Here is a 26,461-nt window from a genome sequence, read left to right as displayed (position 1 = left end):
CAACCGGGGGAGATTGACACGGGAGTGTCTAATTTACTACAATCTGATTATATGAGCCTTGATTATGATCTAGTATCTTTTTCAGTAAATAATGATGCCTCATAATCTTTATCTCAGTACACTCAAATATGACAGCTCATCAGCATATTCTCTGTACAAAGTTAAAGCTGTTTCAAGGTGCTTTTCTTCAAGACAAAGGAATGCATTAAAGGAGTTGGTTGGCAGCTGTGAACATTTCTTCATTACCAATGAGTGCATTAAAATAGTTGGTTAGTAGTTGTAAACACTTAATTTCGAAATTTCCTATGCATGAAGGGTTGTTTCATGCACTAGTATTTATTTTGGTGTTTAGGACTTAGAAAGGATTTTTTTAGAAACTGATGATATCTAGGCAGAAGCTCTTAGAGAACCCCTTAAACTCTGTATCTCTTGGATGCGTCCTTGAGTGGTGAGTCTTTTATTTTCTAGTTTTGTATCCTCATTTAATTTCCATTGGGTGGTGAACTTTCTGTATCCCATTGCGATTTTAAACTTGGTGGTGAGCTACTTTTCGTTTTTATCTAAGCTGCTTTGTTAGTGCTTCTGGTATCAGTTCTTCCTTGTCTACTGTGACATTTTCTATCTGAACAAATTTTTCCATCGGTGTTATTTGGAAATCCATTCTGCATTTTTACCCTCCCCGGTATCACCTTCCTCTGATATGATATGCCCAAGATATTCCACCTTCTGTTGAGGAAAGCAAAAATTTGTAGTGGTTGTTGTGTGTTCAAAAGATGAATTTCGGTATGTCTTCTTCGCACACTCATATTTGATGATACCCGGATCAAAGGTCCAGCTTTGTGAAGATTTGTGCTCCCTTTCTTCTAGCAATTCATCTGCTATTAGAATAAGGTATTTGTCCTTGATGGTTATACCATTGAGAGCTCGGTAATCAACGCATATTCGCCATGTTCCGTCCTTCTTGCATACAAGTAGCACCGGTGAAGAGTAGAGGTTGCAACTTGGCCGAATAACTCCTGTTTCAAGAATCTCTTTTACAATCCTTCTTATTTCATCCTTCTGGAGATGTAGATATTGATATGGCCGAGTATTTGCTGGAGGTTTTCCTGAAAGAATCGTTATATAATGATCATGCCGACGGGTAAGAGGTAGGTTATACGGTTCGTCAAATATATCTAAAATTCAGCAAGCAAAGGAAGTAGGTTTGGATCTTCAAATTCTATTAGCTCTCCTTTAGTTTGCTGCTCAAGTTGTACCAAAAATCTGCTGCATGCTTTATGCAAAACCTTCTCCATTTGTTGTGTGCCAATCGTCGTTACATCGCCCCCACGTTTCACATTTAGTATCACATGTTTCTCCTTACTGTAAAATTTCATAATTAGTTGCATAAAATTTCAAGAAATATCACCTAATGTCGTCAACCATTTAATTATGAGCATGGCCTCATGATCATCAAGAGGGAGAAGGAAGAAATATGCAATTATCTCTTGGTAAGGCCTCATGATCAGCAACAGTTTCACTTGCGGGCGCCTACGATCATACTTCAAAATCCATCCATCGGCGACCTTAACATCAAACCTATTGCAATTCTCGATAGGTAAGGTCATCTGGATAGTAACATTACTATTTAGAAAGTTATTAGTACTGCCCGTGTCGATGAGAACAGTGATCAGTTGTTGTTTGAGAAGGCCTCCAACTTTCATCATTTGCGGGTTTGAGTAGCTGGCTAGTGTATATACCGTAACTTCGGTCGGTTATGGCTCTTCTTCTGCATCTTATTCTTTATGTTCAAGGCTCTCTTCTAGATGTTCAATGACCTCTTCTTCTATTGGTTCAATCATAAGAAGTCTCCCTTTACTACAGCGATGCTCACGGCTCCACGGCTCATCACAATGCCAACATAACCCCTTCGCATATCGCTCCCGAAGCTCTTTTCTTGTTAAACTCTTTGGTGTAGGGACTTGATCGATAGTAGGGGGGCTAAGGGCTTCAATATTACTGGTTGAGGAGCGACCCTAGTCCTCCGAGCTTCATGGTTCAATTGCTCCTCTTGATGTCGTGCGAAAGAGATGGCTACCATAAGCGTATATGGTTGTCGCGCTTTAACTTCTCCTCGGATCTCTGGCTTCAGGCCCTCAATGAAGGTCATCAATATCTGTTTTTGAGACCAAGCACGAGTTTGATTAGATAACCTTTCAAACCTGGTTTGGTACTCCTGAATGGTAGAGGTTTGTCGGATCTTTGCTAGTTGTCTGTCAATATTCTCGTAATCGGTTGGTTCGAAGCGGATCAGCAGTCCTTCTTTGAATTGTCACCATGAAAGGACTCCATAAGTATGTTCAAACTAGTCAAACCACTATATAGCATCACCTTCAAGATGTATAGCCGCAATTTTCACCATAGATGCATCCGCTGTTTTATGGTACCGAAAATATCGCTCCGCGTGCGAGATCCAACCAATCGGGTCTCTTTCTTCCCATCTAGGGAAGTCCACTCTCATGCATGGATAGTTGGGGTTGGTCATAGAGCTTCCCCTCTCTTGGAAGTCATATCTTTGGGCTTGGTACGATTGGGCAAAGCTCTCTCCTTGATGTGATTTCTTTGAGCTTAGTGGTCGGCCCAATCTGAGTTCGATAAAGAGCGTCCGAATCTTATCCTCCATTCGCGCCTTGAAGGCTTCGAATTTAGCATTGATTATCTCCTCAGATGCCATAGTATATGCTGCCAAATCTGTAATGTTAAGATCTCTCTTTTGTTGTCGGGTTAAAGGCATGTATTGGTTGAGAGAGGTGATGGTCGAAAGGGTTGGTAGATTGGTGGATGTTGGCTACGGTTTAGGCTTGTTTTGTCACTATTTTGGGTGCAGTTTGAGGGTGTAGTTTGGTGGAGTTTTAGGGCTATAGATGAAAATTTTGGATCTATGATAGATGGTAGCAAAGATTTGATAGAAATAAGTGGAAGTTGCAGTAAGTATGTGCTGTCTTGTAAGAGTAGAATTGTCGTCGAAGAAACAACGGTTTCTTAACATAATTTCCACCAAAAACTTGAGAGAATTGAGGAAGGAATTGATAGCAAAATCACAGTCTATATGACAGCAAGGATATCTAATTTAATCAAGAAAATTTCAGCAGTATAACAGCAAGGAAATTGGTGCAAATTACGATTGCAGAATTCTCGTTGAGAAATTTCAACGGGTTACGACGAAAATTTGCTGCAACACAAAATCGTTTTTAGAGATGAATTTCTTAATAGATCAATCATAGATAGAAGCCAAGATGATCTATGAAGTGTATAAGAAATTTCATTCAAAAAAATTGTAAATAGATGGGTTAAGGCAACAATATGCGGCTGAAATTTTCTGCAGCATAGATTTTTAAGTATAGCAAATTGGACGTAAAAGATCAGTGGTTTATATTGAGAATTTTTTGATGAAACTAAAGGGAATTCTACTGTTAGGATGTGTCAAAGCTATCATAAAAATTCCATAGAGATTTGGATAGAAACAACATAGTATCAAGATCAAACAAACAGTGCTATGCGGTTGAAATTTTACAGTGCAGATTTTTAAGTATAGCAGATTAGTCGTAAAATATCAATGGTTTATATTGAGAATTTTTTGACAAAACTAAAGGAAATCTGCTGTTAGGAAATTTCAAAGATGTCATAAAAATTTCGTAGAGATTAGGATAGAAAAAACACAGTAGCAAGATCAAACAGACGGTGCTATACGGTTGGAATTCTGCAATGTATCTTTCGTCGTAGAGATGAAAACTTTATGATGAAAAGTTTATGCAGCAATATAGGAATAATTTTTTTGGGATTTTCAAATAAGGATAACTAAATTACAGCAGCAGTAAGGTAGAAAACTAGAACCTATTGCAATTCACGGGGAGATCAAAGGATGATCCGTGGTGGTGGAGATGACGGCGGAATTTGGCAACGATCTCTTAAGCAATTGGGGGAATTGCTTTAGGCAGTTGTGGAGGGTTGATGAATGGCTTGGAAGGGCAGCGAGACGCCAAGAATGCTGCTCTGATACCAAGTTGATCTCTTTAGGGGATCAGCCTCCTTGGAACTCTATAGGGGTTCCTCCCTCCAAGTTGCTGCTCAAAGGCTGCAGAAAAGATTCATCTATTGCTTATCAAAAGAGGAGAAATACATGGCTATTTATAGGGTTTCTAAACCTTAACTCCTAATAGGACTCCTACTCAAGACTCCTACTTCTAACCAACTCCTAATAGGACTTCTACTCAAGACTCTTATTCCTTTACAACTCCTAATTTATCTCTAAGAAACAACCTCCTAACCCTAGCTAGCCTCTTCACCTCTTTAATAGGGGTCAGCTTGGGTAGGTTTTACATGAATGCCCCTCTCAATTAGGACTCTCCTAGCTAAAGTCCTAATACACCCATGCCCGAGGAACCTAGGATGAGATGTTTTTAGGCTCCAAGTTTGAATCAACTTGAAGCCTATCAATACCTCTCTCATCCCTGGTTAAAGCACACAAGCACAGAGAGCAAAAAAGGAAAGAAACGTTGTAGAAATCACTTTAGAAATTCCCTCCTCCACTCTAAGTTTAGAATTCTCTAAGAGGAGTGTGAGTGCTTGTAAGGGTTGTCTCATAAACCCATGAAAAGGAGAAGAGGGGTGTAAGAAGGAGTTGGTCTTCGCTTATTGAAGGAAGACCTCTAGTGAACGCCGGTGACCTCGTCGGAGGAGGAAGCCGAAAGTGGATGCAGGTCACGATTGACCGAACCACTCTAAAATCTCGGTTTGCATTTACTTTGAGCATCTTATCTTTACTGCAAACCTCTTAAAGTACTTACTGCCTTCAATACTTTTATGAACTTGCTTTCAAGTTAAGTTTCCAAAAACGATTTTACGTCGGAAACGGTTTTATTGTACGATAGTTTTTAAATCGTTGTTATCTTATCGCTGCACTAATTCACCCCTCCCCCCCTCTTATTGCCGACCCTGATCCTAACAAAACACAGTCTCTCAAATTGCCAAGCAGTGGTACCACCTAGACTCGACGGTCATACCGTCGATTGTTAGGGCTGTAGGCGGTGGTACCGCCTAGTACTAATGGTGGTACTACTAGGACCCTAGAAACCCAGGATGAGACCTTTATTGGCTTTATTTTTTAAGCCATTTGGGGTCTATAAATATCCCACCAATTTTTGCTTGGTGTAGCAAGAAATAGAGTAGAAAGTGGTAAAGAATCCTCGAGGAAAAAGTGTTATAATCTTTTTTAAAGTTTATTGTCTCTTCATCCTAGGGTTAGAATATTTTTAAGGGAGGAGTGAGGGCTTGTGTAAAAGAGAGGTGTAAATGTTCTCTCCTAAGCCTATGAAAAGGAGAAAGAGTTGTAAAGAGGGTTGTTGATCTTCACCCATTGAAAGAAGATTAGTAGTTAAAGCCGGTGGCCTTGAGTGAAGAGGAATCGGGAGTGGACTGTTGAATCTTGAATTTTGATGATGAAATTAATTGATGAATTTGTTGAATCTCGGATTTTAATGATCAAAACCAATTGATAGTGTTTATGATTTGACCTGCATTTTGAGTGACGCAGGAAGCTTCTATCAGAGAGAGACAATTAAGGCAAAAAGAATCATGTTGGGCCAAAATGAAACATGTCAGAAGATTGGATGTCGAGCCGAAGGATCGGTCGACGTATCGGTAGAAGGCTTTAGGCCATGGATTCGGGCATCGAGCCAAGAAGCGTGGAAATTATGCAAAGGAAATCAGAGTTGCGGAGGTCAACCGACTGATTGGGAATAGACCGTAAGAGAGGACTATGCGTCGAAGAATCGGACGAAGCGTTGATGAACCAATGACATGCCAAATAATATTTGATTTAAGGCTTATAATAATTGTCTAGATTAAAGTAGGTTTTAATTATGTAGGATTAACTATGATAGCTAGGCATAAACCAAATTGAAATCCCAGAGTCAAGAATAAGATTTCGTTGGGAGTTCGAGAGTTCATCGGAAGTTCTATCGAAATTGATCGAGAAGTCTAGGAGCTTGCTAGAAAACTCATCGAAACTCACCAAGAAGATGATAAGACCTTAAAGTCTTATCGTCACTCTGATACCAAATGATAAGGCCTTAAAGTCTTATCGTCGAAGAAAGGGGAGAAATAGGGATGATAATGATCACTTCGAGGGGATCAACCTCCATGATCGCTTCGAGGGGATCGGCCCTCCTTGATCACTTCGAGGGGATTGGCCCTCCTTGATCACTTCGAGGGGATCGGCCTCCTAGGGTTTGTCAAAAGACAGAATAGTACTTTTTATAGATTATTGAAAGAAGTAGTTACATCCCTATTTATAGAGTTCCACCCAGAGTCCATCAGGACTTGAACTCCAATAATAAATAAATATTAAATAAACCTCTACTTGACTCTAATTGAACCAAACCGACTCAATAAACAACTGGACTAAACATATTCAATAAACATTATTCAAAAGCTCAGAAAAAGGGTCCTAACAGTTCCTCCCTCTTCAAATCATTCTTGTCATCAAGGTTGAGCAGCATCAATCTTATGAAGCTTGTCTTTTAGCACTTCAGTCATAGGATATCTACAACGCATCACAACCCGTTGATCAAGTAAGTATAGTCTCCACTTTTTGACAGTGTAAGCAATAGGTCGATCTTTCAGTGTAGTAATTGTTGTAAGAAATTCCTAGCCTTTGCTATCATAAGTTAAAATCCGTCCATCAGCTTCGAATATATCACATCCTTCAATGTGGTGGGCTAATTGGGCTACAACTTTCCTATCAATAAAATTATTAGTGCTATTTGTATCAATCAAAATAGTGATAGGTTGATGCTTTAAAGTTCCTCCGATTTTCATAGTTTGTGGGTTAGTGTAGCCAGCCAATGCATGCACTGTATGTGTGATGGCTTCAATATCTTTATCAGTTTTCATACCTTTATGATCAGAGTCCAACTCTTTTACTTCCGGTTCCTCTCTAATTGGCTCAATCATCAGAAGTTGCCCTTGTTTACATTGGTGCTCCATACTCCACTTTTCATCATAGTACAAACCCTTTGCTGATCTTTCCTTAAGTTCTTCTTGGGTTAGTCTTCGGGTGTCAAGGCTTTGGTTGGGAATAGATAGGGCTGGTGGCTTACTGATCATCTGGTTATTGTCACCTCTGTTTCCATGATTTTCCCAATTGATTTTTTTCTCATGTAGATGTGTGAATGAGATCACAGCTATCATAGTGCGAGGTTGACGAGCCTTAACTTCACACCGGATCTCTGGAATAAGACCTTCAATAAATGTATCCAGAAGTTATCTTTCCGACCAATCTCTAGCTTGATTTGATAATCTTTCAAACCTACTCTGATATTCCAATACTGTAGAAGTCAGACAAAATTTTGAGAGTAGTCCATCCACCTTCATGTATGAGTAGATTGTGTCACAATCTTGGGGCCCTTTTCTAGTATTTCCAGATTTGTGCAATGTAGAACTTGAGCTCTCACCTTGTTGAAATTTACTAAGGCTCCCTAGTAAGTCCTTTTTGAAATCATTAAGTACTTCTTGTAACCGGTTCTCAATTCTAATTTTCAATGCTTCCATTTGTGCTTTCACTGAGTTATCGGTGGCCATTTCGTAAGACTGCAAATCTGTAATCTCAACTCCTATTTTTGGTGTTGGTCAAGGGAATCAATCAGTGCCCTATTCGGTGCTACTGTTGTGACGCGGTTGGTGGCAACACTATGAGAATGATGGGTTGCTGCAAGGATGCAGGGATGTAGCTGTGATCGCTGTGTGGGAAGCAGCGATGCTTGTTGTGGTTGCTACGTAGATGGATCGCTGTTGCTGAGGGCTTGGTGGCAGCAATGGTGGTGTGGCTAGGGCAGCACCGCCAAGGGCTCACCGCTGCAATGGCTGCAACGGCGCGGATGGAAGGCAGCGTTGCTTTGTTTCTGTCACAGTGCGGAAGGAGGCGCTGGTGAGAGGCAACGATGCTTGTTGCAATCGCTGCGTGGAGGGATCGCTGCTGCTGAGGGCTGGGAGGCAGCAATGGTGATGTGGTTGGGGGCAGCGCCGGCAAGGACTCACCGCTGCGGTGGCTACGATGGAGGGAGAGTTGCTGCCCAGTGTTTTTGTCACTGTGTGAGATGAGAGCGCCGAGGCTGAAAGGCGATGATTGTGACTGGTGTGACCCAAGGAAGCAATTGCCGAGCAGTCAGGTTGAGGCTACGGTGATGCCAACCAACAACTACAGCAGCAGAGGCAGAACAAGAGGGAGGTGTCGTTGAAGCGACCGGGGTTGAGGCTACAGTGGTGGCAACCGGCGGCTGCAGCAAAGATGCAGAGCAAGGGGGCTGCAGCAAAGATGCAGAGCAAGGGGGCTGCAGCAACGGTGCAGATCGAGGGGGTTGAGGTGAAGGCTGCGGTGGCTGGCAGCAGTAGTCGTGGCAGGCTGGGCGGCGAGCGACGTCGTCGCTAGCTTGGCAGCAGTGGCGACGGTGGTGGCAACCGGCGGCTGCAGCAAAGATGCAGAGCAAGGGGGCTGCAGCAACGGTGCAGATCGAGGGGGTTGAGGTGAAGGCTGCGGTGGCTGGCAGTAGTAGTCGTGGCAGGCTGGGCGGCGAGCGACGTCGTCGCTAGCTTGGCAACAGTGGCGACGGTGGTGGCAACCGGCGTTTGCAGCAGCAAGAGGATTGCCTTGTTTCTCGGTCATAAGGGGGCAGAGCATGGGGGAGTGGTGGCGGTCATTCTCACCCGAGCCAGGGGGAGCAACGGCTGGGAGGCGAGTAGCGGTTGCCGCACGGTGGATGGCAGTGGTGGTGGGTCGGCTAGAAGGCGACGGCGCTCGAGGCGTGGTTGCGATCGACGAGAGGCTACGGCAACAGAGGAAGCTCTGTTTCTACAACCGCTGCAAGGAGGGGCTGTGGCAACCGGCGGCTACGACTGTGGTGCGGGCGGTCCTTCTCGCTCGAGCGAGATGGGGACGCAAGGAGAAGAGGTCGCTGGCCGGGTGATCGAGCGGCGGCGATGCTGTTGGGAAAAGTGGTGGTGACATGGCTGGGAACAAGGGCAATCCGTGAGTTGCCCTGTTTCGGTCGCCGCGAGGAGGGCGACAATCGGCTGCTGCGGCTGCGACCCAAGGGGAGGCGGGCGGCGATGGAGAGGCAGTGGTGGTGGCGCGGTTGGGGGCAGCATCACCAACGATCGCCGAGGAGGAGAGGTCGAGCGGCTGCGCTGCGACACAAGGGGAGGCAGGTGGTGGCAGTAGGGCTGGGATGGACGCTGGCAGCGTCATCTCCTGGCTAGGGAACAGCGGCGGCGGTGGTCGCCGGCCGAGAAGCGGGGCGATGGTGGGCGCTGCTAGGAGAGCAGCAGCGGCAGGTGGGCTAGCCGGAAGCAGGGGACGTAGGGGTGGCTGCGGCTTCTTCTTCCTCTCATGTTTTTCTTTTCTTTTTTCTTTCTTTTTTTTTTTTGAACGAGATGGGGCAGCGAGAAGGTCGAGCGGTGGTCGAAGGTCGTTGGCCGAGGAAACAGCAACAACGGTGAAGAAAGAGTTGCCTTGTAGTGGTGGTGGGGAAGAAGGGAAGCAAGGCTACGGCGAGCTATGCTAAGGATCGTTGCTCTGATACCAAATGGTAAGAACCTAAAGTCTTATCATCGCTCTGATACCAAATGATAAGACCTTAAAGTCTTATCGTCGCTCTGATACCAAATGATAAGACCCTAAAGTCTTATCGTCGAAGAAAGAGGAGAAATAGGGATGATAATGATCACTTCGAGGGGATCAACCTCCTTGATCGCTTCGAGGGGATCGGCCCTCCTTGATCACTTCGAGGGGATCGGCCCTCCTCGATCACTTCGAGGGGATCGACCTCCTAGGGTTTGTCAAAAGACAGAATAGTATTTTTCATAGATTATTGAAAAGAAGCAGTTACATCCTTATTTATAGAGTTCCACCCAGAGTCCATCAAGACTTGAACTCTAATAATAAATAAATATTAAATAAACCTCTATTTGACTCTAATTGAACCAAACCGAGTCAATAAACAACTGGACTAAACAGACTCAATAAACATTATTCAAAAGCTCAGAAAAAGGGTCCTAATAGAAGATCGTCGTGAAGTCTAGGAGCTTATCGGGAGTCCGTTGGAACATTTTCGAGAAATAATCGAAAGTTCACTGGAAGATTATCGGAAGCTCGTCGGAAGAAACCTCGTCTTACAGACTTATTTAGCTTAGTAAATATCTTAAAATTTGTAGTTAGCACATAATTGGGTTAGAATTAGGTCAACTCAATTAGGGGCCAAGTGGGTCAAGTTTGGACTGTGTTGGGCTAAGTGGAATACCCAAATAATGACCCAACAGGTGGAACCGTTATGGCACAGTCTCCGAGACTGTGTCAAGCAGTGGTACCACCCAGACTCAGTCTCTGAGACCATCAAGTGGTGGTACTATCCAGACACAGTCTTCTAGGTGGTGGTACCACTAGACTAGGTGGTGGTACTACCTAATGTTAGGCTACAAGCGGTGGTACCGCCCGTACCTTGAGATCTCGGGGATTTGAATTCTGGCTCCAGGTTTTGAAGCTATCTGGGGTCTATAAATACCACAGTTATTCCTACTTGGAGTAGTAAGAAAGTTGAGCAAAACTCTGTGATGATAAAATTGTAAACCCTATTAGAAAGTTGAGTTCCCTCCTAAAGCTTAGAGAGAGTTCTAAGGGAGATGTGTGAGGGAAACCTTATAAAAGAGAGGTGTAAAGGTTGTCTTCTAAACCTATGAAAAGGAAAAGGTGTAAAAGGGTAGTTAATCTTTGCTTGATTGAAAGAAGATCGTTGATGTAAGTCACAACGACCGAACCACTATAAAACGGTTTGCATTTCTGTTTTGCTGCTTATCTTCCTTGGAAACAGTCTTACTTGCTTTACCTTCTCATTACACTCTTTTGTATGCTTTCAAGTTAAACTCACATTTCTAAAATCAATTTTTATCGTACAAAAGCTTTCGAAACCGACGTGTTTTATCCACTACACTAATTCACCCTCCCCTCTTAGTGCCGACTCGTTCCTAACAGTTGGTATCAGAGCCACATTATTTCTCATTTGATTTAACACCTAAGAGAAATGACTCTTTTCATATTTCAAGAGGGATTTTCAATTGTTCATCCTCCTCTGTTCAATGGGATGGACTACACTTATTGAAAAACTTGAATGAGAGTTTTCTTACTTTCTATGGATTTAAACTTATGGAATATCATTGTAAACATATTTTAAAAGTCTTCTACTCCAATTAATAAATTTATTGATTTGGAGAAGAAAACTTTTTCATTGAATGCTAGAGCTATGAACGCTCTATTTTGTGCTTTGAGCAAAAATGAGTTCAATCAGGTTTCTACTTGCGAAATGACTTTTGACATTTGGCACACACACGAAATTATATACGAAGGCACTATTAGAGTAAAAGATTTTAAGATAAATCTTTTGATGCATAAGTTTGAACTATTTCAAATGAAGCCATGCGAAACCATTATTGACATGTACACCTGTTTTATGGATGACGTCAATGGCTTAAAAGCTCTTGATAAATATTTTTCAAATCTTGAACTTGTTAATAAAGTTTTACGATCTCTTTCTAAAACTTGGGATCCTAAAGTAACGGTCATTCAAGAGGCTAAGGATTTGAATATTTTCCCTCTTGAAGAACTTATCGAGTCTTTAATGACCTATGAAATGAGTTGTATAGCACAAAATGAACATAAAAACAACCTTCCAAAGAACAGGAAGGATTTGATACGTAGAACAAATGAAGACCACTCGAGCAAAAGCTCATGTGATGATGAACTTGAACTTCTTACTATAAAACTTAAAAAGTTCATTAAACAAGAATTAAAGAATAAAAATAAACTTAAAAAGAAGTTACCAATGAAGAAAAGAGCACTCAAAGTGACTTGGGATGAAACGAGTGCATCCGAAGATGAGGAGCAAACCAACAAAGGCAAGGTGGCGAACTGCGTTTTGACAGCTTTCGTCAACAAGGTAAGCGACTCAATCAAATATCCTTTTCCTTACGATGAAATTACTTAGTGCTTTTCATGATTAGTTATATATATATATATATATATATATATATTATCATGACAATTGTATATTTATGATAAAGGAACAAAATGTAAAAATTAAATGCTTTATGTTTAATGAAATCATATTTGAGAATTTAATTATTTAATTATGCATGATGATTTTGTATTGATTTTCTATTTTAAACATAATGGATGGTTTTTATATGAAAAACTTGAGCATATTTATATGAAATCAATCACATAAAATTAAACACATAAAAAGGAAAATATATTATCATTTGAATTAAAATAATAAATCAAACCTCTTGTTTAAAGAAGCCTTATGTTTAATGTGTTATATTTTTTGTCATGATAATTTTGATGATGAGATTTGTTTTTCAATTTTAAACGATAATGCATGTTTTTATTTGGCATAAAAAAAACTTGGGTATGCTTGTATGAAACAAACAACTTAAAATGAAACATCTCTATCTTATTGATTTTTTGATAAAAGATTTATGACTCCTAGTATATTATATTTTTGTGAATCTCTTGGACTATGAAAATGATTTGAATTTGAATGAGTTTTATTGAAATCATAATTTCTCAAGACTTATAACATGAAATCATTTATGAATCAAGATCTCTGATGTTTCTCTTTGCCATTTACTAAAGAGGAAAATAATCCAATTCATGATCTTGATTTCTCGATATTTGATACTCGAGATTTTTCTATGAATCAAGATCTTGTATTTGATCGATCTCCTATGCTTTTTCTTGTCATTTACTAAAGAAGAAAATTTTGTAGATGAATCATGAATTTTTCATAATTATACCTAATCTTTTTTGAATTGAGACATTATGCATGAATCAAGTTCTCATGTGAATCTATTTACATTGCCCTCATTGAATTTTTCGAAAAGTGATTTTGATGATGATTTTAGATCTATTTTCATATGACTAATGAGATGATATATCCAACTAAATCATTTATCATATTTATGACTTGTGATATATTCAACATGAAACATCTTTCTTGATGCATGTATGATTCACTCTTTTTATAGAATATTTATCAAATCGTGATAAGATGAGATTCTCTTTATATGAATCAAGATTTTTCATTAATTATCCTCTTATGATTCCTCTTGGTATTTCTTAATAGGAGATTTTCTATATGAATCATATCTTTTGGTATTCAAATAATCTTTGATATTATATCTTCCATGACATGATTTATTTATGATACTCCCTTGTATTCATAAATTGTATATCTCATCACATTTGTTTTAAATTTATCTTTGTCATGATGTGAAATATTTATGATTTAAAATTATGTATGCAATACTTATGATTTTATTATGATGATGTATATGATGTATTGTATATGATGTGAATCATGATTAAAATTGCTTTGACTTGAATTCAATTTGAATTCAAAATTTATCTCAATTATGGCATATTGCAATAAGAATGACACTTTATCTTTATTATAATTTAAAAATTGTTATAAAGGGAAATGAATTGCACTATTATTTTATTATTCCCCTCTTTATGCCAATGACAAATAGGGAGAAAGAATTGATAGTGTGTACATCTCAAAAGAGAAAGATTTGTTAGCTTGCACAATTCAAGAATGCAAAAACTTGCTAGCTTGCTCATCTCAAAAGAGAAGCAAAGATTGCTAACTTGCATACTTCAAGAAGCAAAAGTTACTTTCTTGAACATCTCAAATATTGCTAGCTTACATTTTCTAAAATAATGTAAAATTTTGCTAGCTTGCATGATGTAAAACTTATTAGAATTGATAGCTTGAACATTACAAAGGAAGCAAAAATTGTACTTCTCAAAAGAGAAGAAAGAACTTGCTATCTTGAACATCACCAAAAATTGCTAGCTTGCCTATTTTAAGAAGCAAAAGTGTAAACTTACAAAATTTACAATCTTGCACATATTTAAAATTAATGATGATTTGGTGATTCGTCATATTGTAAAGTGATAAAGAAATTGCTAGCTTTTATGTTACGAAACTTGCATATCTCTAAAACTTGCTAGTTGCCCTTCTTTGATAGAACCCTAGAGGAGTTCTATGAAAATTGATCTTTGAGGGAGATTAAACCTTGGAATGCTATAGGGATTCCACCCTCCTAGAAGTCGGCCAAATGGCTGCAATTGTAGATGAATCTTATTTCCAAAGAGATGGAAGCTACATTCTTATATAGGGCTCCAAACCCTAGTCCTAGGGGCTGCTTCCTAAGTGAGTTACCCCTTTTGCTCTCAACCCTAACTGACCAGCCCAATAAAAGGGCGTGGCGGCTAGGAAGCCCAAAGGCCCAAATATAAACCCTAGCCACTCTTCTTTATAGGATAGAGGTGGCTAGGTGGGATTTATTACAATCTCATAGGGTTTTATTAGCTGCATCTTGGTTGAGTAGAACCCAACCCTGCTAGGATCCTATCAAGCTCACCCTCTCCAAATCAACCTTGTCCTCAAGGCTAAGGTTCTATGAACTTAGGGAACCGGGTCTTCAGCTCCACATGTGATTCTCATATGGTGTCTTCAAGTGGTAAATTATTCCAATGCACTAGTACTTCAATAGAGGGACGTCGGCGACGCATCACAATTCTATGGTCGAGGATGGCTTGTGGTTGGGCTTGAATATCTCCATCATCAGTGGTGTTAGGCAGTTGGATCTAAGGTGACTTGTGTTCTCCTAACTTGGGCTTCAAGCATGACACATGGTAGACAGGGTAAATTTTGGCATCCTCAAGCAATTTAAGTCTGTACGCCATGACTCTAATATGCTCTATGATCTGATAGGGCCCATAAATATGGGAGGATAGCTTCATGGAGGCTCATATGTTGATGGATAGTTGCTTGTATGATTGTAGGCGAAGATAAACCCAATATCCTACTAAAAATTCTCTTTCACTTCGTCGTGTGTTAGCTTGCTACTTCATTCTGGCTTGAACAGTAGAGAGATTATCCTTTAGTAGTTGTAGGAGTTTATCCCTTTCAATCAATTCTTGGTCGACCTGATCTACCTTGAAATCACAGGGGCTGGCCAACCATACAGTGCTTCATAAGAGGCACATTTTGTAGATGAATGATATGTAGTATTATACTACCATTCAGCCCAGGGAAGCTATTTCGCACACTCCTTTGGTCGGTCACTAGTGAAACACCAAAGGTACATCTCTAAACACCAGTTCAACATCTTGGTTTGGCTGTCAATTTGTGGATGATATGCTATGCTCATCTAGAGTTTGATACCCTATAATTGAAATAACTCGATCCAAAATTTACTGGTGAAGATCCTATCACGATCACTTACAATGGACCTTAGCATCCCATATAGTTTAACAATATTTTCTATGAAAATCTGGGCAATGCTAGCAATAGTGTAGTGATTTCGCACAGCACAAAAATGAGCATATTTCATAAGTCGATCAACTACTACGAAAATTATGCTTTTACCTTTGGAAGATGGCATCCCTTCGATGAAGTCCATAGAGATATTAGTCCACACCAAGTCTGGTATGGGTAGTAGTTGTAGCTTCCCTAGATTTGCCACTATTTCACCCTTGTGCTGTTGACATACACTACATTGTGCCACATATTTAGAAATAATTTTTTTCATCCCTCTCCAATAAAAATTTTGCTTCACTCTTTTATAGGTTCTCAGGAATCTGAAGTGCCCTACTAAAGGTGTGGAGTGCAATTCATTCAGGATGATTTTGATGCAAGGGGAGTCGGGTAGAAGAACAATGCAACCTTTGTAGCTAGCGTAGATCCCTCGAATCCCAAGTGTAGTGGGCTATTGCATTTGGATCATCCTTCAATTTTTTTGTGATGTTACTAATCTCTGGATCCTTCTTCCTTTCTTTCCTAATGTCCTCGAGGAAGCCAATGGTAGGGAGGGAGATGGCTGAAAATTTAGCTTGCTTAGGTAGCCGTGAGAGTGCATCTGCAATAATATTTTCTTTCCCCTTTTTGTAAATAATTTCATAATCAAATCCTAGAAGTTTGGTTACCTATTTTTGCTACTTAGGGGATGACATCTTTTGCTCCAAAAAATGCTTAAGGCTTCTATGATCGATTTTAATTTGAAATCACTAGTCGATCAGGTACGGTCTCCACCTCATAACTGCTTACGCAATGGCGAGCATCTCCTTATCATATATTGACATGTTTTGATGGGAGGGAGATAATGTCTTGCTAGTGTATGTGAGTGGTTGACCATCTTACATGAGAACGACTCCAATTCAGACTATAGATGTGTCGGCCTTAATGATGAAGGGTCGGTTGAAATCTGGTAGCGCTAGCATTAGCATCGTCATCTTGGCTACCTTAAGTTTGTCGAAGGCAGCAGAGGCTATGTTCGACCATTGGAAGGCATCTTTTTTCAGGTGAGAAGTGAGAGGTGCACTGATCTTCCCATAGTCCTTGACAAATTTTTTGTAGTAGCCCGTTAGTCCAAGAAACCCGCGTAATAATTTCACATTTGTAGGTTTTAGCCAGCCTTACATTACTTCAATTTTTGTTGGGTCTACCGTCACTCCTTCTGATATTATGTGTCTAAGGTATTCTACTTTTTGCTAAAGAAAGATGCACTTTGGCTACTTAACAAAAAGTGTATTCTCCCGAAGGATCATCAAAACAATCCGTAAATGCTAAAAGTGAGTCTCAAAAGAAGGGCTATAAATGAGAATATCATCAAAAAGTAATAGCACAAATTTATGAAGAAAGCTTCAAAAAATATTGTTCATGAGACTATGGAAGGTTGAAGGAGTATTAGTAAGTCTAAAGGGCATTATCAGGAATTCATAATGGTCATCATGTGTGTGGAATGCAGTTTTTGGAATGTCATCTTCATATACCCGAATTTGGTGGTAACCAAATCGGAGGTCCAACTTCGTGAAGACTCGAGCTCCTTTTAACTCATCAAGAAGTTCATCTACCACTGGTATTGGGTACTTATACTTGATGGTGATACTATTTAAAGCTCGGTAGTCATTGCACATTCGTCAAGTTCCATCCTTCTTGCGTACAAGTAGCACCGGTGAGGAATAGGTGCTGTAACTTGACCGAATCACCCCTGTTTCAAGCATTTACTTTATAATCTTTTAAATTTCATCCTTTTGGAGGTGAGGATAATGGTATGGCTGAGTGTTCACTAGTGGTTTGCCCAAAAGGATTGGAATCCGATTATCATATTGCTGAGTAGGAGGAAGACCGCACGTGGCTCGGCAAAAATGTCGACAAATTCAGCAAGCTAATGGATGAGATATTGATCTTCAATTTCTATTTTCTTCCTCTCTAGTTGTTGCTGGAGATGCATAAAAAAGTCACCATTTACCTTGTGTAAAACTTTCTTCATTTGTTGGGTCGAAACGGTGGTTACGTTGCTTCCACGCTTCCCGAGTAGGATGATCTGTTTACCTTTGTAGTAGAATTTCATAATTAATTTGAAAATGTTTCAACTGACATCACCTAGTGTAGTCAGCCATTCTAGGATTTATGGGTGGTGGCACCCCTTGAAAAGCAATGCTCCTAGGATTTATGGGCGGTGATACCGTTGGCAGTTAATGTTGCCAACGGTGGTACTACCCCTATCAGGCGATGCTACCGCTAGAGCTTGGTCTCCGAGCTTTGTCAAGCAGTGATAACACCCAATATTAGGTGTCAAACGGTGGTATCGCCTAGTAATGGCAGTGGTACTACTAGTACCTCGAAAATCCGGAATGAGACACTTTTTAGCTCTATTTTTTAAACCATTGGGGCCTATAAATATCTCACCTTTTTCTGCATGAAAGGGCACCGAAGTGTGATTATAATCTTGAATCTTTGGGGTGTAAAAGTGCTAGAGTTTTCCTCCTCCCTCTCTTAGCTTTGTAATCATTCAAGAAAGAGGAGTAAGACTTGTAAGTGTTCTCTCCTAAACGCGACAAAAGGAGAAAGAGCTGTAAAAGGTGGTTGGTCTTCAACTATTGAAGGAAGGCCTTTAGTATATTCTGGTTACCTCGATGGAGGAGGAATTTGAAAGTGGATATAGGTCGCATTGACCGAACCACTCTAAATTCTGGTTTGCATTTCGTTTTGAGCAATTTACTTTAACTGCAAATCATTTCATAACAAACTGCTTCTCCTCCTCATCTTGCTTTCACTACACTTACGCTCTCATATATTTCAAGTTGCTATCTTTCCAAATCAATTTTGATTGAACATACGAAATATTTTACGAAATTGAAGAATTTTTTATTGTACTAATTCACCCCCTCTTCTTAGTGCCACTCTTGATCCTAACAATTGGTATCAGAGCAAGGTTCACTCTCATTTGGTTTAAAACCCAAGAGAGATGACATTTGTCGGCAACCAAGAGGGTCATTCAATTATACATCAGCCCATGTTCAATGGGACGGATTATATATATTGGAAGACTAGAATGAGGATCTTCCTAATTTTAATAGATTTCGAATTATGGAATATTATAGAAAATGAGTTTCAAAAGTCTTTTCTTCCAATAAATGATTGAAATGAGTTGGAGAAGAAGACTCTTGCCTTAAACGCCAAGGCTATGAATGCCTTATTTTGTACCTTAGATAAAAACGAGTTCAATCATGTGTCTATTTGTGAATCAGCTTTTGATATTTGGCACATACTCGAAGTGACTCATGAAGGCATTAGTAGAGTGAAGGAGTCAAAAATTAATCTTTTAGTGCACACTTATGAGTTTTTTTTAATGAAACCGAGTGAGACCATTGGAGACATGTACACCCAATTTACGGATGTCGTCAAAGGTCTACAGGACTTGGTAAATGTTTCTTGAATTTTGAACTTGTTAATAAAATTTTAAGATCCCTTCCAAAGAGTTGGAACCCTAAAGTAATGGTCATTCAAGAGGCCAAAGATCTAAATAATTTTCCTCTCAAAGAACTAATTGGGTTACTAATTGTCACGCCCCTCAAAAATATCGATGATATTAAAATTTTCATCACAAATCCATCCAATATCCAAACTAACATTTGAGAATACTAAGAACATCCAAACATCTAATAATCTATAAAACTTGTGCAGTTTATAACTATACAACATATCACTCGATGATTCATAAAATCCAATCCCAACTCACCAAATTAATAATCGCAATATAAATTCACAAGTGTGGGAGCCTATATAATCACAAAACCAACGTTTACCATAAGTTCATATCATTACACGAATTAAACTTAACACTCCAGAATCCTAAACATGAGAGATTCTTTAAACATATACAAAATCCACAAGCTTAGATTCTTCGTCAACATTTCATTAGATGCAGAGTGTGCTTATACAACAAAAACATATATACTGATAAAGATCTGCCCAAAATCTTCTAGCTTTGCACTGCCTTAGTCCAATTTTAACATTTAAACAAGCGATAAGCTATCCTGAAAAATTTATATAGCAATGGAGTGAGCATATAAAGCTCAGAAAGTGACTAATATATCCTTGGCAAAATAGAATAATTTTCAAACAAATAAGGTTTTAAAATACAAGGCAGAATATAAAGAATTCATAGATGTAATCTTACTAGGAGTAGAATCACAAATGTCATTGCAATCAAATATATTTGGTTCATAACCGATGGAGCATAGAGAAATTGGAGCATATTAATAACCAATGAAACGTTTTGGAGCTTATCAATGGCGTATGAAAGGTTTTTGAGTATATCAATGGCAAATTGGACATTCCAGAAAATATCAATAACATAAGAAATATTTCAAAGCATATCAATGGTGTACGAACATTTCAGAGCATATCAAAGAATGATACGAAACAAAAGCTGAAACGTCATATTTGACGTTGCATTCATATCTTTCTTATCCAAAGCGCATACAGAAATACATAACCAAAGTTCTGGATATCATATCAAACATACAGAAAGTATAGTGGGACCATAGACAAAATGTGATTCATCCATTTCTGAATGACCACCAGACAAAAGTCTCCCATGTCTGGGAGCTCCTTCCACCCACGTCTAGGTGAAGTCAAAGGGGGCCGATAGAGCATCGCAAGCTCTATACATAACTCCTTTTTACCATTTGTGACAAGGGTTAACATTATCCCACAACACCAGAGTACAAAAGGGCAATATGAACAATAAATAGCACATATCGGAAGCACATACAGAACAACCAAACGTACATGTGCCTTTACGAGTCAATACGATGCAAGCAATAATCTTTCACAAATGTATACAGATTTGAAAAGAAATGAAAGCAAGAGTATACACGGATTCCAAGCAATTATATATAGCTCAATTTAAATAAGAAGGTTAGATGAATTCAATATCCAAAGGAATAAAACTAGAATAGGCACATATCGAAAGCAAATGCGGAAAAATGGGATATACATATGCCTATATGAGTCAATATGATATAGCATAAATGTTACATAATATGTTTCAAGAATATAAATAATTTATACACAAGAGTAAACTAGAATTCAAGCATTAATATAAACCTCAATTAAGTGAAGGAAACTGAATGAAATCTATTTCCAAATGAATGAAAACAGAATATGTGAAATCGACCAAAGCTCGATTTTTGACAGAGTTCGAGAGGCACATTGAACAAATACTTTGGATTGTCAATTATGCTCCAATACCCTCAAAAAAGCTATTTTCAAAAGATATATCAATCTATTTTCTGATAAAATAAGTTTTGTAGAAATCAAGGTTTCCAATAAGGAGTTACCATTGATTTAGTAACTAAAGGTCAAAAACAAAATCACTGTTTTGCAAAATTCATAGTGTCAGATTCAATGGATAACAAGATAGGCTTTTGAATTCCAAAATTTTTAAACTATATATCAAAATAGAGATTTACAAGTTTAGTTTTAAATGAAGTCAGTTTGTTATAAATCAGAATTTCTAACAAAGACTTATAAGCATTTTAATATTGAAAGGTCAGAAATTTTGATCCCTGTTTGGTAGCATCCATAAGCTCATTTGAAGCAAACGTTTGGGTAAGTATTCGGTGTCCACAATTTCAATATCAGTGTCAAAAGAAAAGTATAAGAGTCTAATTTCAAATGAATAAGGTCCTACCTAAATCCACGTTTGGTGCTAAAAATTATGGCTGAAACAATCTATAGGGGTCAGTTTACCGAAAAATTCTAGATCCATGGTTCAAGAGAAATATCAAGTTCTAAGCAGAAATCTTTCAGATTATTTAGAATTAATATGAGAACAGAGACTAATATTTCTATAGGATGGAATTAGAATACTTAACTTTGAGAATTATGACCCCAAATTGAAAGATTTGAGCAAGGAAAACCCCAAAGCCCCAAATTTCTCTTCTTCTTCTTCCCCTTCCTTTTTCTTCTTCTATCTCTCTTCCACTGTTCTCCCATGCAGCTGCCTTCTCTGGTTCCTTCATAACCAAGGCAGAGAGGCTTAAGCGGTCGGATTTGTAATTTTATATATTTTGCAGTTTAATCATTGCATTAGTATATTTACGATTAGGTCCTCAGGGTTTACATATAGGTCCTCAGATTTTTTTTTTCTCTTTGAATAGATCCACAAATCTTATGAATAAATTCTCAGATTTATACTTTGGCTCTTTTATTAAATTTAAAATGGATTCTTACATTACAACTATAAATTTATACGAAAATTTAGAAATGAGGGATGTTACACTCTCCCCCCCTTAAAAGAAAAATTTAGTCCTCTAAATTTATCACACCTCTATCGATGAAAAAATGAGGATAAACCTTTTTCATTTCCTCCTCTAGCTCCCAGGTTATTTCCTCTCTAGAATGATGTCTCCAAATTACTTTAACCAGAGGGATAATCCGATTCTTTAGGGTTTTTTCCTTCTTATCAACAATCTGAGTGGGCTCTTCCACATAAGATAAATCTTTATCGATCTCCATCAGCTCATACTTAATGATATAAGAAGGATCAGGTATATACTTTCTAATCATCGAAACATGAAATATATTATGGATATGGTACAATGATAGTGGCAAGGCAATCCTATAAGTGACAGAATCAACCCTCTCAATGACCTCAAAAAGTGCAATAAATCTTGGGCTTAACTTTCCTCTCTTCCCAAATCTTACAATGCCTTTTGAAGGGGAGACCTTTAAGAACATAAAATCTTCAATTTCAAATTCAATATCTCATCTTCTATTGTCAACATAACTCTTTTGATGACTCTGAGCAATTTTTAAGCTTTTCTTTATTACTTAAATTATCTCGATAGTTTCTTGTACTTTGTCTGGTGCTAACAACTTTCTGTCACCAACTTTCACCCAACATATAGGTGTTATATACTTTCGCTCATATAAAGCTTCATAAGGAGCCATCTGAATACTTGAATGATAACTATTATTATAAGTGAACTCAATAAGTGAAATATCTTTATCCCATTCACCTTTTCAATCCATAACATAGGCTCTAAGCAAATCCTCAAGTATTTAAATTATTCTTTCTGACTGACCATCAGTCTGAGGATGATATGTTGTGCTAAACTTGACTTTAGTGCCCATAGATTCTTGTTATCTTTTTCAGAATCTAGAGAGAAATCTGGAGTTTCTATCAGAAATGATCTCCTTTGGAATACCATAAAGTCTTACTGTTTCATTGACATATAAATCTGTAAGTCTGTCAAGCGAATAAGTCATATTAATCGATAGGAAATGTGCAGATTTTGTTAACCTATTAATGATAACCCAAATTGCATCATGCTTTCGAGAGGTTCTGGATAGTCCTGAAACAAAATCTATGGTAACACATTCCCATTTCCATTCAGGAATATCTAAAGGTTGCAACAACCCTCCAAGTCTTTGGTGTTCTCCTTTGATTTGCTGACAAGTCAAACATTTTGAAACATACATTGCAATTTCCTTCTTCATGCCTTCCCATCAATAATGACTTTGGAGATCTCTATACATCATAGTGCTCCCAGGATGCATGGTGTACTTTGAAGTATGACTTTCCTTTAGGATTTGGTTCTTGATATCTGTTTTATTTAGTACATATACTCTATCCCCAAATGTCAATAGGCCATCCTTTTGTTAGGATCAAGAGCACTAAGAGGAGGGGGGGGGTGAATTAGTGCAGCGGAAAACTTTCGACATTTAAAACTACGTTCGTACGTTGAAATCCGATTCCGACGTAAAAGTCATTTCGTGCCGATAATAACTTGGAAAGCTTATGGAAACATATTTGAAGTAAAGTAAGGAAGGTAGTTTGTAGTTAATATAAAGAACATAATGCAATTGCAAACCAGATTTTAGAGTGGTTCGGTCAAACGTGAGCTACATCCACTTTTGACTTCCTCCTTCGACGAGGTCACCGGCATCTACTAGAGGACTTCCTTCAATAGGCGAAAGCCAACCACCCTTTTACAGTTTCACTCCTTTTGACGGGCTTAGGAGACAACCCTTACAAAATTTTCTCTCATCTCTTAAAAGATCAAAACTTGGAAGAAAAGGGGGAGAACTTCTAGCCTTTACAACACTTTTGAGCTCTAAAAATCATAGAGTAAGATTGGATTTTTGGTGCCATTTTGTTGCCCTTTCATGCAGGAAAGGGTGGGGTATATATAGGCCCCAAACTAGTGTGAATTTGGAGCTAAAAAATGTCACATCCCGGATTTCCAAGGTCCTAACGGTACTACCTCTTGACTGGGGCGGTACAACCGCCTGGCAGTTAGAGACAGAGCCACTGGGCGGTGCCACCGCCTGACAAGGGCGGTTGCACTGCCTAGTCTCGCTCGGAGATTGAGCCCAGGCGGTGCCACCGCCTTACTAGGGCGGTTGCACCGCCTAATCTCCTGATCGAAGCATCCTACATCACTCAAAACGCAGATTAAAATATAAACATAATTATCAATTAATTTCATCTTCAAAATACGAGATTCAAAAATCTCTCCCTTTTTGATGATGACAACCAATTGATGATGGAGTTAAACTTAACTCTTGGAGTTTAAACAAACTCCCCCTATCAATATGCCATATTGATAGAAACTCTTGGATTCAAGAATCCAAACAACATTTCATCATAAGCTTATGCATAACATGTCATGTCATCATACTTCTCCCCCTTTGTCATCAACAAAAAGGAGAAGTTCCTACTCTTATGTGTTTAGAGATAAAAAGTTCAAATCATTGCATGATAAACATAGTATCAAATTTTATCATTATGCAACCGAGCAATTAAAGATGTGCAAGTTTTAGCATGTTTGCTTTTCTTGAGATAGCAACGGTTTGCTTCTCTTTAGATTACAAGCTAACAATTTTTACGATATGCAAGTTTTACTACATACAAGCTAGCTTTTCATCACAACATATAAGCACAAAAGCATAGCAAGATTCTTAAGTTCAATCATGGCAATTCAACACTTGCTTCTTGTGCAAGATTGCAATTTGCTTTTCTTTGCATGTTCTAACTAGCAAAAGCTTTCTCCCCTTTGTTTTTGTCGAAAAGAAGGGAAGAGTACAAGTTAGCCAGCATTTGCCTTGAGCTAGCAATCTTTCTCCCCCTATGTCATTGCCAAAAAGAAGGAGAGGAACCAATGATTTAGACTTTTACATAAACTATGAATTTGCATCAATCAATATTTCAATCATCACATGATACATACCAGACAACAATGCAAAGAAATCATATCATGAAAGACATCAATTGTTAAACATGATATGATAATAGTCTAAAAAATTTCAATTTGCGATACATATGATACATTGCGATACACTAAAAAATTTAATATGATGCTTTTAAGGATATCAACCTTTTTTGATACAAAGCAAGGCAACAGCAATTATATTGCAAGTTTTCTAAGTTTTGTATTTTTTGCTTCTTTTGAGACAGCAATTCTTTGCTTCTCTTTATATTGCAAGATTTGCAATTCATTGGTAGTGTTCATGATAGCAAGTTCTTTCAATGAAATGATCGAGCTAGCAAATTTTCCTTCCTTTGAAATATGCAAGCTAGTAAACTAACTCCCCTTTATCATTATCAAAAAGAAGGGAGAAATCAATGGCTAAAAAATTTAATCATTATACAAGCCATATTACAAAATCATGTCATGATATCACGAAAATTCAAGAAGGACATGATTCATTTGATAAATATTTTTAATAGAATAAAAGAATTATACAACCAAGGATCATGATTAAAATATATCAATATTATAAATCAAGTCATGATTCGTGATTCATCATAAAGCAATTTAATTTTCAATCATCACATAAGGCATTTAAAGAATTTTTGAAACATAGGAGAATGATTAATTTAAGCATGCAATGTTTCAATCAAATTCAAGTCATGAATACCAATACTTTCATATTGTGAGTATCAATTCATGAATACCAAAAGATATTATTTGTGATTCCAATTTTGCAAGATCAAGATTATGATTTAGATAAAACTCATTCAAGTCAAATCATTAACTTGAAACTCATAATCAAGTCATCAAAATCAATTTTAAGATTCACAAAATATCATGAAATCATTAATCTCGATCAGATGGGAAATCATTAATCAATTTTAAGTGATTCTTTTTCATCTAAGCATGCCTTAGTCTTTATATGCCAAATCAAGATAAGCATGAAGGTTCAAGACATAAAGGCAAAATCTTATAAAATAACTTATCAAGCAAGATTTTAAACATCTATTTTCAAGCTATATAAAGAGTAAGTCAAGGATTCAATTATCTCATGTCATGAATTCCAACAGACATCTCAAATTATCAACATCACATTAAAAAGATATTTCAAAAAGATATATCGATAAGTGATTCTTTTGTATCATTTCATTCATTCGGAAGATTCTCCTCTTTGGTAAATAAATCTAGGAGAACAAAATGAATTAAGGGAGATATAACATGATTGAAGCATTGAACATGATTCATATTTAAAATGTATCTCATGTCATAAGTATGAATCAAGCATTTGTGAAATCCGAAATCATCCTCAAAGTCGCATTCAATAAATTCATACATGACAAGCATAGATTTATTGAAAAGTCGATAAGATAGAGGATCACATTTCATTTTTATAAATTTCTATTCATGTGATTTGCTTCTTATAAGCATGCCTTTACCTTTAATAAAATAAGTGTCAACATTTAAGATGAAAAGGTAAATTACATAAAACAAATCATCAAGCATGATTCCATGATAACATCCTTTTAATATCTTGATATTCATTATCAAGTATGATTTCAAAAAGTATGTTCAAGAGAAATCATTAAGACCAAATGCATGATACACTCATTTATTTTCAAAATATTCATCATGTTTATTTTCATTAGATTCACAAGATTAGTAAAATAAATTCATTAATCTCAATAGGATAGAAAATTCATTTCCATTTCATACAATTGATTTCATGTGAGGGTATTCAAGTTTTTTGTGAAAACA

The sequence above is a fragment of the Musa acuminata genome, chromosome BXJ1-8 (genome assembly GCF_036884655.1).
Source record: "Musa acuminata AAA Group cultivar baxijiao chromosome BXJ1-8, Cavendish_Baxijiao_AAA, whole genome shotgun sequence".
Taxonomy (NCBI): domain Eukaryota; kingdom Viridiplantae; phylum Streptophyta; class Magnoliopsida; order Zingiberales; family Musaceae; genus Musa; species Musa acuminata.
Note: the sequence above shows the minus strand (reverse complement) of the source record.